The sequence below is a fragment of the Mustela nigripes genome, chromosome 16, assembly GCF_022355385.1.
Source record: "Mustela nigripes isolate SB6536 chromosome 16, MUSNIG.SB6536, whole genome shotgun sequence".
Taxonomy (NCBI): Eukaryota; Metazoa; Chordata; class Mammalia; order Carnivora; family Mustelidae; genus Mustela; species Mustela nigripes.
This window is the reverse complement of record NC_081572.1, coordinates 51,491,142-51,504,623: the sequence shown is the minus strand read 5'-3', so window position 1 is coordinate 51,504,623 and position 13,482 is coordinate 51,491,142. Positions and strand designations below refer to the sequence as shown.

The 13,482-nt window shown below is 41.8% G+C and overlaps 1 protein-coding gene across 2 annotated transcripts in view; it reads right to left on the bottom strand.

The window, feature by feature from the left end:
- The window catches only part of CDRT4 (CMT1A duplicated region transcript 4), a 40,399-nt gene extending 34,619 nt beyond the window's left edge, over positions 1 to 5,780 (bottom strand). The window contains exon 1 of one of the 2 annotated variants that reach the window (XM_059378458.1): positions 5,724 to 5,780. The gene's annotated coding sequence lies outside the window, so the exon portion shown is untranslated. Of the gene's footprint in view, positions 1 to 5,611 lie in introns of both variants that reach the window. The other variant, XM_059378456.1, reaches the window with a different exon arrangement.
- Positions 5,781 to 13,482: the final 7,702 nt, after the last annotated feature.

Below are 13,482 nucleotides of genomic sequence, written 5' to 3'. Positions count from 1 at the left end.
AACCAGCCAGAACCTTTTCAAGCTGTTTCCTGAGTCCTTTTGACATGAGTCTAGATGTACTTGATAGCTCCCTTCCTGCTTCTATGACAGGCTGTTCTGGGTGCATCTAAAATGTAAGACAATTTCTTTTTTTTTTTTTTTTTAAGATTTTTATTTATTTATTTGACAGACAGAGATCATGAGCAGGCAGAGAGGCCGGAAGAGAGAGGAGGAGGAAGGCTCCCTGCTGAGCAGAGAGCCTGATGTGGGGCTCAATCCTAGAACCTTGAGGTCATGACCCGAGCCGAAGGCAGAGGCTTAAGCCACTGAGCCACCCAGGTGCCCCTAAGACAATTTCTGAAAGGAGTCCTCTTCCTTTTGGTGCAGAAGGTTGTTGGATGCCACATGAAATTCACTCATAGCTATGTTTGGCCACATCTGAAGCCCTCCCCAGATGTTCTCCACAGGCCCTTCCTGCAGGACCCTGCCAGGAACAACTCAACATACATCATAACATTGTGTCTCAAGGCAGATTTCCAGAGATCTATGGTTGCACTACAAGCTACACTTATTTCACTTAAACACCTGTGGGTCCAGAATTCAAGAAGGGCTCAGCTGAATAGTTCTCCAGTCCACATGGCATCAGCCAGGACAGCAGAGCTAGAAGGTCTATTTCCAAGATGACTTCTTTATAACTTGTCTGGCACCGTGATGCTCCCTAATCTCTCCCTTCCTTTCTCTCTCCCCATGGTGTCTCATCCTCCAGACTTGTGCACATGGCTTGGGCTCCTCTCCAGCATGGTAGTCACAAGAGATAGAAACCATAAGGCCAGTTAAGGACTTCCCTAGAGCTAGCACAGCTTCACTTCTGCCCTGTTCTATTGGACAGAGGAATCACATCATTTGCCCAGATTCACAAGGGTGGTGCAATAGATCACACCTTCTGGAGCAATGACAAAGACAAACTGCAGAAGAGCATGTGATTGTCATGGCTATCTTCAGAAAATAAAGTCTCCCACAGTAACTACGCCTAGTCTCAGCCTCGGGAGTCCATTCCCAACAGCACTTTCCCTTGATTCTTTCATTCATCCACTCATCAAACGATTCCTGAATTGGGCTAGTAACTCTTGCTGAAGACTGAAGGCAGAATTTCTTAGAAAATGAGAAAGGTTTGGAAACAACTTCAATTTTTTAAGTTGTATTTCTCATTAATTCCCAGCTTATTTTTATCTAATCTTATAAAAAGCAAACTTTGCCTGTCTTAGGCAAGCTCCAGTATCATCTCCTCTAGGAAGCCTTTCCTGATCTCCCTTTGGGCATATTGATAGATCCCACAGCACTTTGTTCACACACTAGCTGTGCAATGCTTATATCTGATTTGTAGTTGAATTCCCATGCACCCCCAAATAAAGACTGTATTTACCAACTAGATGGCCATGAGACTAAGTTCTGGCCCATGAAATGTAAGTGGAAGTGGTATGTGCAACTTTCAGGAAAGGTCCCAAAGAAGGAGTGTACCTTTGTCCTTTCCTTTCGTCTTTCTTGCTGCCAGGAATACAGACATGATAGCTGGATCTAAAGCAGCCATTTTGTATCATACGATGACTTTGGGAATGGAAGCCACTTACAGCAGAACAATGAGTTAAAGAGCTCAAGTCCTTGACACTGTGGAGGGCCCCTCCCACTCTGGACCCAGTACAAGGTTTTCACGTGAGACAGAAATGAACTTCTATAATGAACTTCTATGTGGCTTAAGCCACTGTTTAGGATTTCCTGCCACTCCCAGTTGAACTTAATCCTAGCTGATAAAACTCACATCAAGAGAGTGGGGTGGCAAAATGCAATGCAATGTCTTTTCTACTGAACTATGTACAGAACTTGCAGCTCTTAATGGGGAATACTAATTATACAATGTAATTCTATTTCCTAGGCAGGAGAATGGGTAAGGTCAAATAATAACACAATGGCCTAAACTAAATGCATCTGGTGACACTGTTTACGATGTCAAGAGCCTACAAATGAACTCAATGCTGCTCAAAGAGGGGGAGGTGGGCTGATTAAAATATGGAATATCTGTGTGATGGAAATTTTATGGCTCTGTTTAAGTGAATGAGGCAAATCTCTATCTACAATGATCACAATAAATACTTGGGTAAAAATGCAAGGTCTTTAATATACTATAACCCCAAGGGAAAGCAAGCAAAATCAAAGGAAGCATGTTATACATGAAAAATATGGGCAAAAGTAGGTAACTGCAGAAGCTGGTCAATGGGTATGAGAGGGTTCATTGTACTTGTGTCTCTGTTCATGTGTACCCTAGAGAAAATTCTGTAATAAAAGTGAAAACAAAAAACAAAACCACAGGGTTCTGGGCTCTGTTTTCATTTTTTGTGGGTTTTCTTCGCTTTTTATTTTAAAAATATTTTCAAAGTGCTGCCCTTGTGGGGAAGAAAAAAACCAAAAGGATGAGAGGGGATAGATGCATGTTTAGACATTTGGACATGTATCGGTGATTGGCCTCTGGAGAGCTGCAAAATTCTAAAATTCCAACAGCAACCAAGGGGGGAAAGGAAGACCACAGGCCAAAGACGAGAGATGTGCTTTTCATTCCCTAGTTTGTTGTATCACGTGCCTGCATGAATTGTTCATTATAGAAAAACTAAACTAAAACTAAAAGAATGTATGAAAGAGAGTGTCACTAATCATATGGTAGAATTGCATACTTTCCAATAGGTCCATAAGAAATACCCACCCCCTCATCCTGCCCCCTTCTGCTTCCTGTCTAGCTAATTCAGAGCCAGCCTTTAAGTTTCAGGTCAAAGGTCATCTTCCACAATGGGACACAGAACTCTAGGGCCTCGAAGAGCAGGCTAGGAACATAAATATCCCAAACAAATGAGCCTACTTCATTAAGGAGTGGTAGGGGTGAATGGCAAATGCCTGCTCAAAAGCCATTGAATTTGAAAATCTTTAAAATACAACAGTAGGTCTGGACCTTGGCTGCAGTCCTGAAAAAAAAAAAATCCTCCCCTATCTCTGGTTCCCACCTTGCACAAAATTGATTGTCCCCTTCACTGTGCCCCAGGGCTCTTTGATCATAGGTCTTTCGATTAACTTATATTGCAGTATAGTTGTCATGTGCCTAATGGGCTGTCGCTCATTGAAAAATTAATGACAATGGTTGTCAGCCTTTCTTGAAGGTATATCAGGAGCCAGGCAAAATATGCCAAGAACTTCACATTGATTATCTCACTTGGTCCTCATAGTCACCCTAGAAATTAGGTACAATTTTTAATCCCCATTTTTCAGAGGAGGAAACTGAGTTTCAGGAAGGTTGTGACCTGCTCAAGGTCACACAAGTAGCAATGAGGTGGGTGGGCAGAGCTTGAATTTGAATCCAGGCAATTTGGCTCCAGAACGTACCTACTTTACCAGTACTTCATTTTGGAAGACGGGACTTGTGTCCCAATCCTACTGGCTGATTCAGTGCTAAGACCTTAGCTTAAATAAGACAAAATTAATTCAATAATACTTCATTGGGCAATAGGGCATGCAGAGTTTGCTTCCCCATAAACACAACAACAGGGAGAACATTTTACTATGTCTCACCTGACTCATGGCTTCTTAAGAAAAATAGCTACTATTATGGATAAACCTTGAAAATATTAGGCTAAGTGAAAGAAGCCCGTCACAAAAGACACCATCTCATATGAATGTCCAGAATAGGCAAATCCACAGAGAGAGAAGGTGGAGTAGAAGTTGCCCAGGATGGGAACAGGGTGGGTGGAGGAGAATGGAACAATCGAGGAGGTGACAGCTAAAGGGTATTGAGCTTCTTGTTGGCGTGATGACAATTCCCTAAAAGTTGACTGTGGGGATGTTTTCACAATTCTGTTAATACACAAAACAACCATTGAGTTGTACAATTTAGGTTGGTGAACTGTATAGAATGTGAGTTACAGCTCAATAAAGCTGTTTTTTTTTTCTTTTTTATTTTTTTATTAACTATTTTTATTAACATACAATGTCTTATTAGCCCCAGGGGTACAGGTCAGTGAATCATCAGGCTTACACACTTCACAGCACTCACCAAGGCACATACCCTCCCCAATGTCTATAACCCAACCACCCTCTCCCTACCCCCCTACCCCCAGCAACCCTCAGTTTCTTTTGTGAGATTAAGAATCTCTTATAATTTGTCTCCCTCCCAATCCTAACTTGTTTCATTCTTTCCTTCCCTATCCCCCAAACCCCCGACCCTGCCTCTCAAATTCCTCATATCAGAGAGATCATATGATAATTGTCTTTCTCTGACTGACTTATTTCGCTCAGCATAATACCCTCTAGTTCCATCCCCGTTGTCACAAATGCAGAAAATTCATTTCTTTTGATGGCTGCATAGTATTCCATTGTGTATATATACCACATCTTCTTTATCCATTCATCTGTTGATGGACATCTAGGTTCTTTCCATAGTTTGGCTATTGTGGACATTGCTGCTATAAACATTCAGGTTCACGTGCCCCTTTGGATCACTACATTTGTATCTTTAGGGTAAATATCCAGTATTTAGGCAAGACAGTAAATACCCAGTATTTAGTGTGATTGCTGGGTCATAGGGTAAAAACTGTTTTTTCTTAAAAGGTAACCTGCTGAATTATCCTTCCAAATATATCCCAAAGATTAGATGAGAAGAAGAGATGAACCATACACATAAAAATAACCAATAATGATAGATCAGACAACTGGCCAAGTAGAGAGAGATCTAGATAGACAGAAGACAAATAGGTAGATAGATTGAGATATGCTTCCTCTTTTATTTTCCTCCATGTTCTCCCTTCTGAGGCCAGCAACTCAAGAGAGCAGATCTCTCAACAAATCATGGCAGTTGCTAGGTTATTAAAAGAAATGCCAAACAGCAAAGACAGTAATACACACCAAGCCACATAGACTCAAATCTTCTTCCACCAGTTCCTCCAGCACTTTCTTACCAGTTCTGTCATTCCCAGTTGTCCAGGCTGCCTGGTTACTTCCCTTAGATATGCATCAAAACCCCCAGCTCTGGACCATGTTATCAAATTGGAGCCCGAGGCACATTTCACCTAGTCAACCTTCAGCTTTCAACTCAAGAAAGAATCTTATAATAATATAGTTATCCAGAATAGCAGGCAAGCCCATCTGAATTTCTTTAATCTTTGGAACATTTTACGTAATTTATTTTGCAAGAAATCCACATGTTTAATTCCATTTTTCACTGGCAAGTGTTGATATAAGTTCTCATTCTCAGAAGAAGCTCGGGAGTTACTCAGGGTGCTGGCAGAGGGAACGGGAGGCTAGACAGGAGAAAGAACAGATTCTTCGAACCAAGAGTCCTAGAGTGCCAAGAGGAAGAGAACCTGCTTCAAGATGGCCTCCACTGGGGACCCTCACTGACCCATCAACTCGGAACATCTACCATTTCATGCATCACTCCCCAGAAACAAGCAGGAGGAGGAAGGATTCAAGTGCCTCACAAGGGGTTGGAGGCATGAAAGTAAAAGTAAAATCTTGCCCCATGGGAACTAAAACTGCATCACAGGATTTCCCTATGACCCAATTAGGCAGTATCAGTGTGATGATCCACAATGCTCACCATTTACAGCTACATCAGGGACATGCATGCTGCTCCCTCCATCTGGAATGCTGTCTCCTCCTCTACTTTGCAAAGCTCTACCCAAGTTTCCAAACTCGTGCTAGCTTCTCACCTCTGGGAGGCCTTCTCTGATTCCACCAGGCAAAGCTCACCACTCCGTCTTTGGACCTCCACTAACGTACCATTCATACTTATCTCATTGTAATATTGTTGGCTCTTCACGTCTGTATACTCTAGTGGTTCAACGGCTTCTTGAGGATAGCAACTGTGTTTTAGTTACTGCTCTATCCAAGACATAAAGTGTTGACAATGTGCCGGCCCCACTTCCTGCTCTGCATTATTGAGCAATTATTTTTTAGAAACCCCATAGTTAATTAAAATAGTGCAGTTATATTGCACAACACTCTTAGTAAATTGAAAAGCATTACTTTTAATTAAGGCATTTTTAAGAGCAGCTTCCAGTTTAAACAAAATTGAGAAGGGTGGTAAAGAGATTTCCCATATAAGTGCCTGCCCCCCACATCTACATCCCCCCAGCAGGGTGGTACATTTGCTACCATTGATGAGCCTGCACTGACACATCAGCAGCAGACAAAGTCCATCATTTATCTTAGGGCTCACTCCTGGTATTGTATATTCTATGGGTTGGGACAAATGTATGACATATTTCTGTCATTATAATATCATCCAGATTGCTTCTCAGCCTTTTGGCTAAGATCAAGCATAATATTATCCAGAATGTTTTCCTTGCCTTACAAATCCATTATGCTCCACACAGCTATCTCCCTTCCCCATCCCCTGTCAACCACTGATTCTTTTATTGTCTCCATAGTTTTACTTTTTCCATAATATCATAAAGTTGGAATCACACAGTATGCAGCTTTTTCAGATTATTTCACTCATAATTAATACGCATTGATGGTCCCTACATGTCTTTTCCTGGCTTGATAGCTCGTTCCTTTTTAATGCTAATAATATTCCATTGTCTGGATGCACCACAATTTATCTATTCATCTACTGAAGGACATCTTGGTTGCTTCCAAGTTTTGGTAATAATAAATAAAGCTGTTAGAAACATCTGTGTGCAGCTCTTTGTGTGGACACAGGTTTCAGTTCATCTGGATCAATACCAAGGAATACAATTGCTGGGTCAAATAGGAAGAGTGTGTTCCATTTTCTAAGAAACCACCAAACGGTCTTCCAAAGTGGCTGTACCATTTTGCACTCCCACCAGCAATACATGAGCGTTCCTCTTGCTCTATATTCTCACCAACATTTGGTGTCATCATTCTTCCAGGGTTTGGCCTTCCAATAGGTCTGCAGTGATAGGTATCTCATTGTTTGAATTTGCAGTTCCCCTGATGACCCATAATGTGGAGATCAAAAGCGTTGCACTTTCATTGTGAACATCAAAGACATCACAGCAAGTTTGGAAACTTGTCATTTCTACATTTTACTCTTCTAGGAACCCTGCAGTGGTCTGTGGCTCTCTTGACCTCCAACAGCTCCCGTGCATACATCAAAGTCCTACAGAAAAAGCATTCGGGAAATGACTGCTGATAAATTCCTACTTTGTTGCCAAATTCCTTTAAGATGGATAAATGCCAGAAGATGGTGGCTTTTCTGTAGGAGACAAAACGATATCTTTCCATTTCCTTTCCCACCCTAGATTATAGGATGGTGTACCTATAATAATTCTATAAGGCATGTTTCTGCCTCCTGACCCAGTCCAACAGCGGTCTCGTCCTAGCATATTCCTTCCCTGGCCACTGGTCCCCTGGAAGCCCCAAGGAGAAAGTATTTCTGTTCCAGGTGCTTCCTACTAACCTAGCAGCCTTAGGGATGTTCCTCTCTCCTTCTCAGAGGGCACAATCTCTGCATTATAAAAGAAAGATTGCAGTAATACCTGCCCTCTTCATTTTGCAAGGATGCTCTGAGTCTTTAACTAAGGCATAGATTTGGAAATGTTCATAAACTGTTCAAGGACCATGCAAATGTAAAAGTTTTGCTCTCAGCTCCTTCTTCGCGAGTGGATTAGCCAGGTTTGATATGGAGAATAGTTTCATTTACATGCAGAAAACATCTGACGTAGAATTTACTCTCTATCATATGGAGCAAGAGCTGAATATTGCACATGGTGATAGTCAAGCCTAATCTTATTATGTAGCAGGGCAACCTTTCGTTAATCTAATGTTTCTTTTGAAAAATGAAAAGAGAAATCCTTCATGTTTCAAATAAATAAATACCAGAAATTAAATATCATGATTCCAGTATGACCCCCTACCCACTCTCTCTGGCTGAAAGCCACTCTTGGGGTTATGAGCTCTTTCCAAATTGGGGATTTATAATAATAGCTAAAATTTATTAAAAGCTTATTATGTGCCAGGCCCTGATATAAACATTTTACAAAAGCTAACTCAGCAACTAACAGCAACTTTATAAGGCCTGTGCTCCATTTTAAAGAGTAGACTGAGGCACAGAAAGGGTAGACAGTTTGCTTCCAGACACCCAACTAGAGACTAACAGGGCCAGACTTTGAGTCGCTAAATTCTGATAGGTCTAATCAATGCCTTAACACAGCACCAATCATTTGATCAAGTTCAGTGTGGTTTTCATTCAACAATGGATTAATCTTTCAGAGCATATGTAGATCGAAGTTCTGAAATAGGAAGCCGACCCCAGGCACTGGATAAGGCAGCAAGTCCCCATAGAATACCCACTCTGGGGGCATTGCTTCTCAGACTCCCCCTGCTGGTACCCACTCTAAACCCCATAGAGTCCTGTGTTGCCTCTAAACAATCCCATGAAACTGTGTGGGTTTGGGTTTTTTTTTTTTTTTTTTCAGTCTTCTTAGATGGGAAACTGAATCCAATGGGCTTGATCCTGAACAATACAGCTGTGAAGCAGCAAGACTGAGACCCATACCCAGCTGTCCCACCGTCTTTCCTGCCTTACTCTCCACATCCCGGAGAGCACCTTTGAGATTCCCGGGGCCATCCATGCACTTGTTCAACCCTCCGTGAGAAGACACTCTGAACTCTGATTTCTTGGGACAGAGCAGAGGTCATTTCCATTTTCCTGACAGCCCAGCCTAAAAGCTTGAAAGACTTTTCCAAAAAAAAAAATTCAAAGCACCCCATGTGTGACACGTCTGATGTAGTACGTTTAATTATTGAAATTTTTCCTTCACAATGGAGCTTAAAGCTGCTAAACATAGAAGGATAGAGGCTCTTGTGGTATATACTGGTGCAAGGTGCAGAAAGTGCTGCAGATATATTACAGTTACAACAGCAGCCAAAAACTACAACTAAAAATCAGACTCATTGCCAGACCTTTTGGTAGAGGGAATAAGTGACCTAAAATCCTGAGGAAGCCTGGGGAGAGGTGCCAGGCACGTGGGCACAGTCTGCAAGTGTAACATGAAAATAAGACCTTTCTCCGCCTTGTGTGCTCAATAAAATGTGGACCAAGGCCTTAGGGTATGGGGCCAGCTTCCCAGAATGGAGACTCCCCTAACCCCACCAGAATGTAAGCTCCTTAACATCCAAGTCCGTGTTTCTCTTGTTTACTTTTGCATCCTTGGCACCTAGAACAGTGCCTGACATGAAAGAGAGTCTTGCTATTCTGCTGTGGGCTTGCCTAAGAAACCAGCCTAAGAGAGAAATGTACCCATCATGCATTGGTTCAGCCCCTGGTGCATCTGCTACAAAGGAGATCCAATCTGTGACATCAACTCTTCCATGCTGGGGTAGCCCCCAACTCCAGCTTCTGCCCCTCTCTTCCCAGATCTCAAGCTGCTGGCCCTGGTGACCAGCAGTCTCAGAGGGAGACTTTAGTAGCATTCAGGGAAATAAGGAGAATCCCTTTGGGGGGGGGGGGGTGTGGAAATACAAGTTAGGTTAGATGTCATTCTGTTCTTTTTTTCTTGGGATTAACACATGAGAAAGAAAACATAGGCACTCCAAAACATTCTGTACCATAAGCATGATTGATTGATGATAGACACATAGATACATAGATACGAAGATAGATAGATAGATAGATGGTAGAATTACATAAAATTCATATAAATATACATATATGCATGTTTCTATGTCTCTGTGTGTATATACATGGATTTATCAAGAAATATACAATGCTGCCTTCTTCCCCCCAAATCCAGTTTGGTTGTTTTGTCTCCAGCCTCCTTCCTCCCAACTACACCAAAAAATTACATGAAAATAAATGGAAATATCTGTTCTTTATTTGGATGGCTTCCTGCAAAATACAGGATTTGCTTTATGGAACTGAAACATGGAACTGTCTCAGCTATAAGAGATGGGGTATGGGCTGAACTGTCCTCCAGATAAAGAAGAAATGTTGGAACCCCTAAGCCCCAGTACCTGTGTATGTGACCTGAAAGTACATAGAGGCGATCATGGGGTTCCCAAATGCTATGCAGGACAGGACTTCAGTAGAGAAACAGGCGGGTGGATCTCCAAACCCCAGGAAGGGGAAAATAAACAACCTCATCCACACTGAAAACCCTAATGCCTGAGGATGTGACATTCTCTCACAGACACATGGAAATTTCATTACAAATGGACATGTAAAACCCCCTATTACAATGGTCCTTTTATGAAGCTAAAACTGGATGTCTCTTAAATGCTGTTTTTCTGTTCCTTCAGAGAACTTCTCACCAGGCTGGCCCAGTGTAAAGAAAACGGTGCTTCTTCTAAGGGGGGGTGGGATGAGCATGAGGTCACCCTATTTTGCAATCAGTATTCTTCAACAGCCAAATGTGTTTAAATCCAAAACGCTCCCTCCCTGAATGAGATCACGGATGGAGTGAGTACTTGCAGCTTTCGGTAAGCCTTCCGAAAAAGCAGGATTCGAAAATAACAGATTCAACACATGTAGCTCCCTCTGAAATTCTGAATCAACCACACAGGTCCCTGTTCCCTGAGTGAGGGGCACAGTCTCTCTGTTTGCCTTAAGCCAAAGGCAAAGATGGCGACCCAGGATAAAAGCTTGAGCGGATATTCACCATCTTCATAATCACCAGTGATGTTTTGATGTCTTGTTCACGTATTTATTCATTCATCAACAAATACTATTTGAGCACTGTGGTCCAGCATGAGAAACAATGATCAGCAAAAACAGGCTCTGCTCGACCCTCAGGGAGTGTAGGTATGTTTCGTACAGCCTACAAACTGGCATTAATCAATCGCAAATAAACATACAATTTCACATTGCTTGGAGCACCAAAGTGGAGAGCTAATCCAAGGTTAGAGAAGAATTCTCAGAACAAGTGATAATCCAACTAAAATTGACAGTGTTGAGTAGAAGCCATACAGTGAAGAGAAAAGAGAAGGAATCATTCCAGGGGAAGGGATAGAATGATTGGTCATGAAATGAAGTGACCCTCAACAAGGGGGGGGGGGGGGGTGAAGTGGGAAATGAGCATGAAAGAGTTGCCAGGGACTGACACTGGAAAGAAGCCACATGAAGAAGCTTTGTCTTCATCCTAAGAGGAATAGGAAGGTATCAAGGTTTGAAGCAGGGGCTGACACTCTCAGATTTGTGTTTTGAAGTCATGGTAGATACAACGCAAAGAAGGTTGGAAGGGTCAAGATGGTAGCAGGTAGATCATGAAAGAGGCTGCTAGAATAGTCCCTGTGACGGCTGATGACCTGGGATGCTGGTGGAGATGAAGTCAGGGAATTCAGAACTGCTCAGGAGGTCAAAGCAGTGCATCTTGCTGGTTCATGACAGGCAGAATCAAGTGTGAGATGGCATCAAGGTCAACTCCTGGGTCCCTGGCATAACTAGATGCTCAATGAAACCAATAAGAAGGGCATGCTGGGAAAATAGCAGGTTTTAAGGAGCAGTTAGCTTGTGAGAGTTGATGCTGTTGTTTTAATTAATGGACTTTTTGCAGCAATGTTGGTTTTATAGAAAAGCCAAGAAGGAAGTACAGCAAGCTCCAATAGAATCCCTTTCCCACAGTTTCCCAGTATTAACACCATGCACGAGTGATATTTGTCGCAATTGATGGACCAATACTGAAACATTATTATTAACTAAGATCTATCATTATTATTACCTTAGTCTGCATTAGGACTCACTGTTGGAGTTGTATGTATTTCTAGGGGCGTTGACAAATGTGTAATGTCATGTATTCACCACTTGCAGTGCCATACCGAATAGTTCTACTGCCCTAAAGGTATCCTGGGTTTCAACTACTTATGCTCCTCCTCTCTTTCTGAACCCCTGCCAAACCCTGATCTCTTTAATCTCTCCATAGTTTTGCCTTTTCTGGAATATAACTGGAATCATGCCAATCAAGCTAGTCTTCTCAAACTAGATTCTTTCATTTAGCAGTGTGTGTGTGGAAGTTTCCTACATGTCTTTCTGTTCAATTTTTTTTTTATCACTGAATAATATTCCTTTGTCTCAAGCAAGTCAGACCTCAGGGTTTAATCCAGTGTCTGGGGTTATATATGTGTTTAATCAATATTTGTTGAGTAAATGAATTAAATGACTAATAAGCTATGTGGTGGCATTTATATAAAAAGCCACATGAAAAATTCATTATTTGATTCAAAATATATTTCGTGATTTACAATTATGTGCCAGGGACTGTAGTTGTTGCTGTGAACAAAACAGACTAAGATTACTGCTCCTTGGACCTTATATACTGGGAAGAGGAAATAATGAATAAAATTCAAACATAACAAGTAAATTACATTGGATACTAAAAGGATTGCCAAGGTGTGGGAGAAAAGAAAATGTGAAGCGAGGTGAGCAAAGTGTCCAGTTTGTAATGTTAAATGAAGGCTGTGGCATGCTTCTTTTGTCAGTGATATTTAAACAAAGATTGAAGGGCAGGAGGGAATAGCCATGTGGATAGCAGGGGGAAGAGCAACCCAAAGAGAGGGAACAGCCAGTGCAAAGGCCCTGAGGTAGGGAAGTTCCTAGAAAGTTTGAAAAAGCAAAGAGGCCACGCGGGTGGAACAGAAAGAGAGCAAGGGAGAAAAGAGTAAGCTATGAGGCCCTAGGTGACAGGAGGGAAGATCCCATAAGGCCCTTTCTTCTTTTTTTTTTTTTTTTTTTAAGATTTTACTTATTTATTTGTTTTTTTTTATTTTTTATTTCTTTTCAGCGTAATAGTATTCATTGTTTTTGCACCACACCCAGTGCTCCATGCAATCCGTGCCCTCTCTAATACCCACCACCTGGTTCCCCCAACCTCCCACCACCCGCCCCTTCAAAACCCTCAGATTGTTTTTCAGAGTCCATAGTCTCTCATGGTTCACCTCCCCTTCCAAATTCCCTCAATTTCTCCTCCCCATGTAGAAGAATGAAACTCGACCATTCTCTTACACTATACACAAAGATAAACTCAAAATGGATAAAAGGCCTCAACGTGAGACAGGAATCCATCAGAATCCTAGAGGAGAACATAGGTAGTAATCTCTTGATATCAGCCACAGCAACTTCTTCCAAGATATGTCTCCAAAGGCAAAGGAAACAAAAGCGAAAATGAACTTTTGGGACTTCATCAAAATCAAAAGCTTCTGCCCAGCAAAGGAAACAGTCAACAAAACAAAGAGGCAACCTACAGAATGGGAGAAGATATTTGCAAATGACAGCACAGACAAGAGGTTGATATCCAGGATCTATAAAGAATTCCTCAAACTCAACACACACAAAACAGACAATCATATAAAAAAAAAAAAGGGCAGAATATATGGACAGACACTTCTCCAATGAAGACATACAAATGGCTATCAGACACATGAAAAAATGTTCATCATCACTAGCCACCAGGGAGATTCAAATTCAAACCACATTGAGATACCACCTTACACCACTTAGAATGGCCAAAA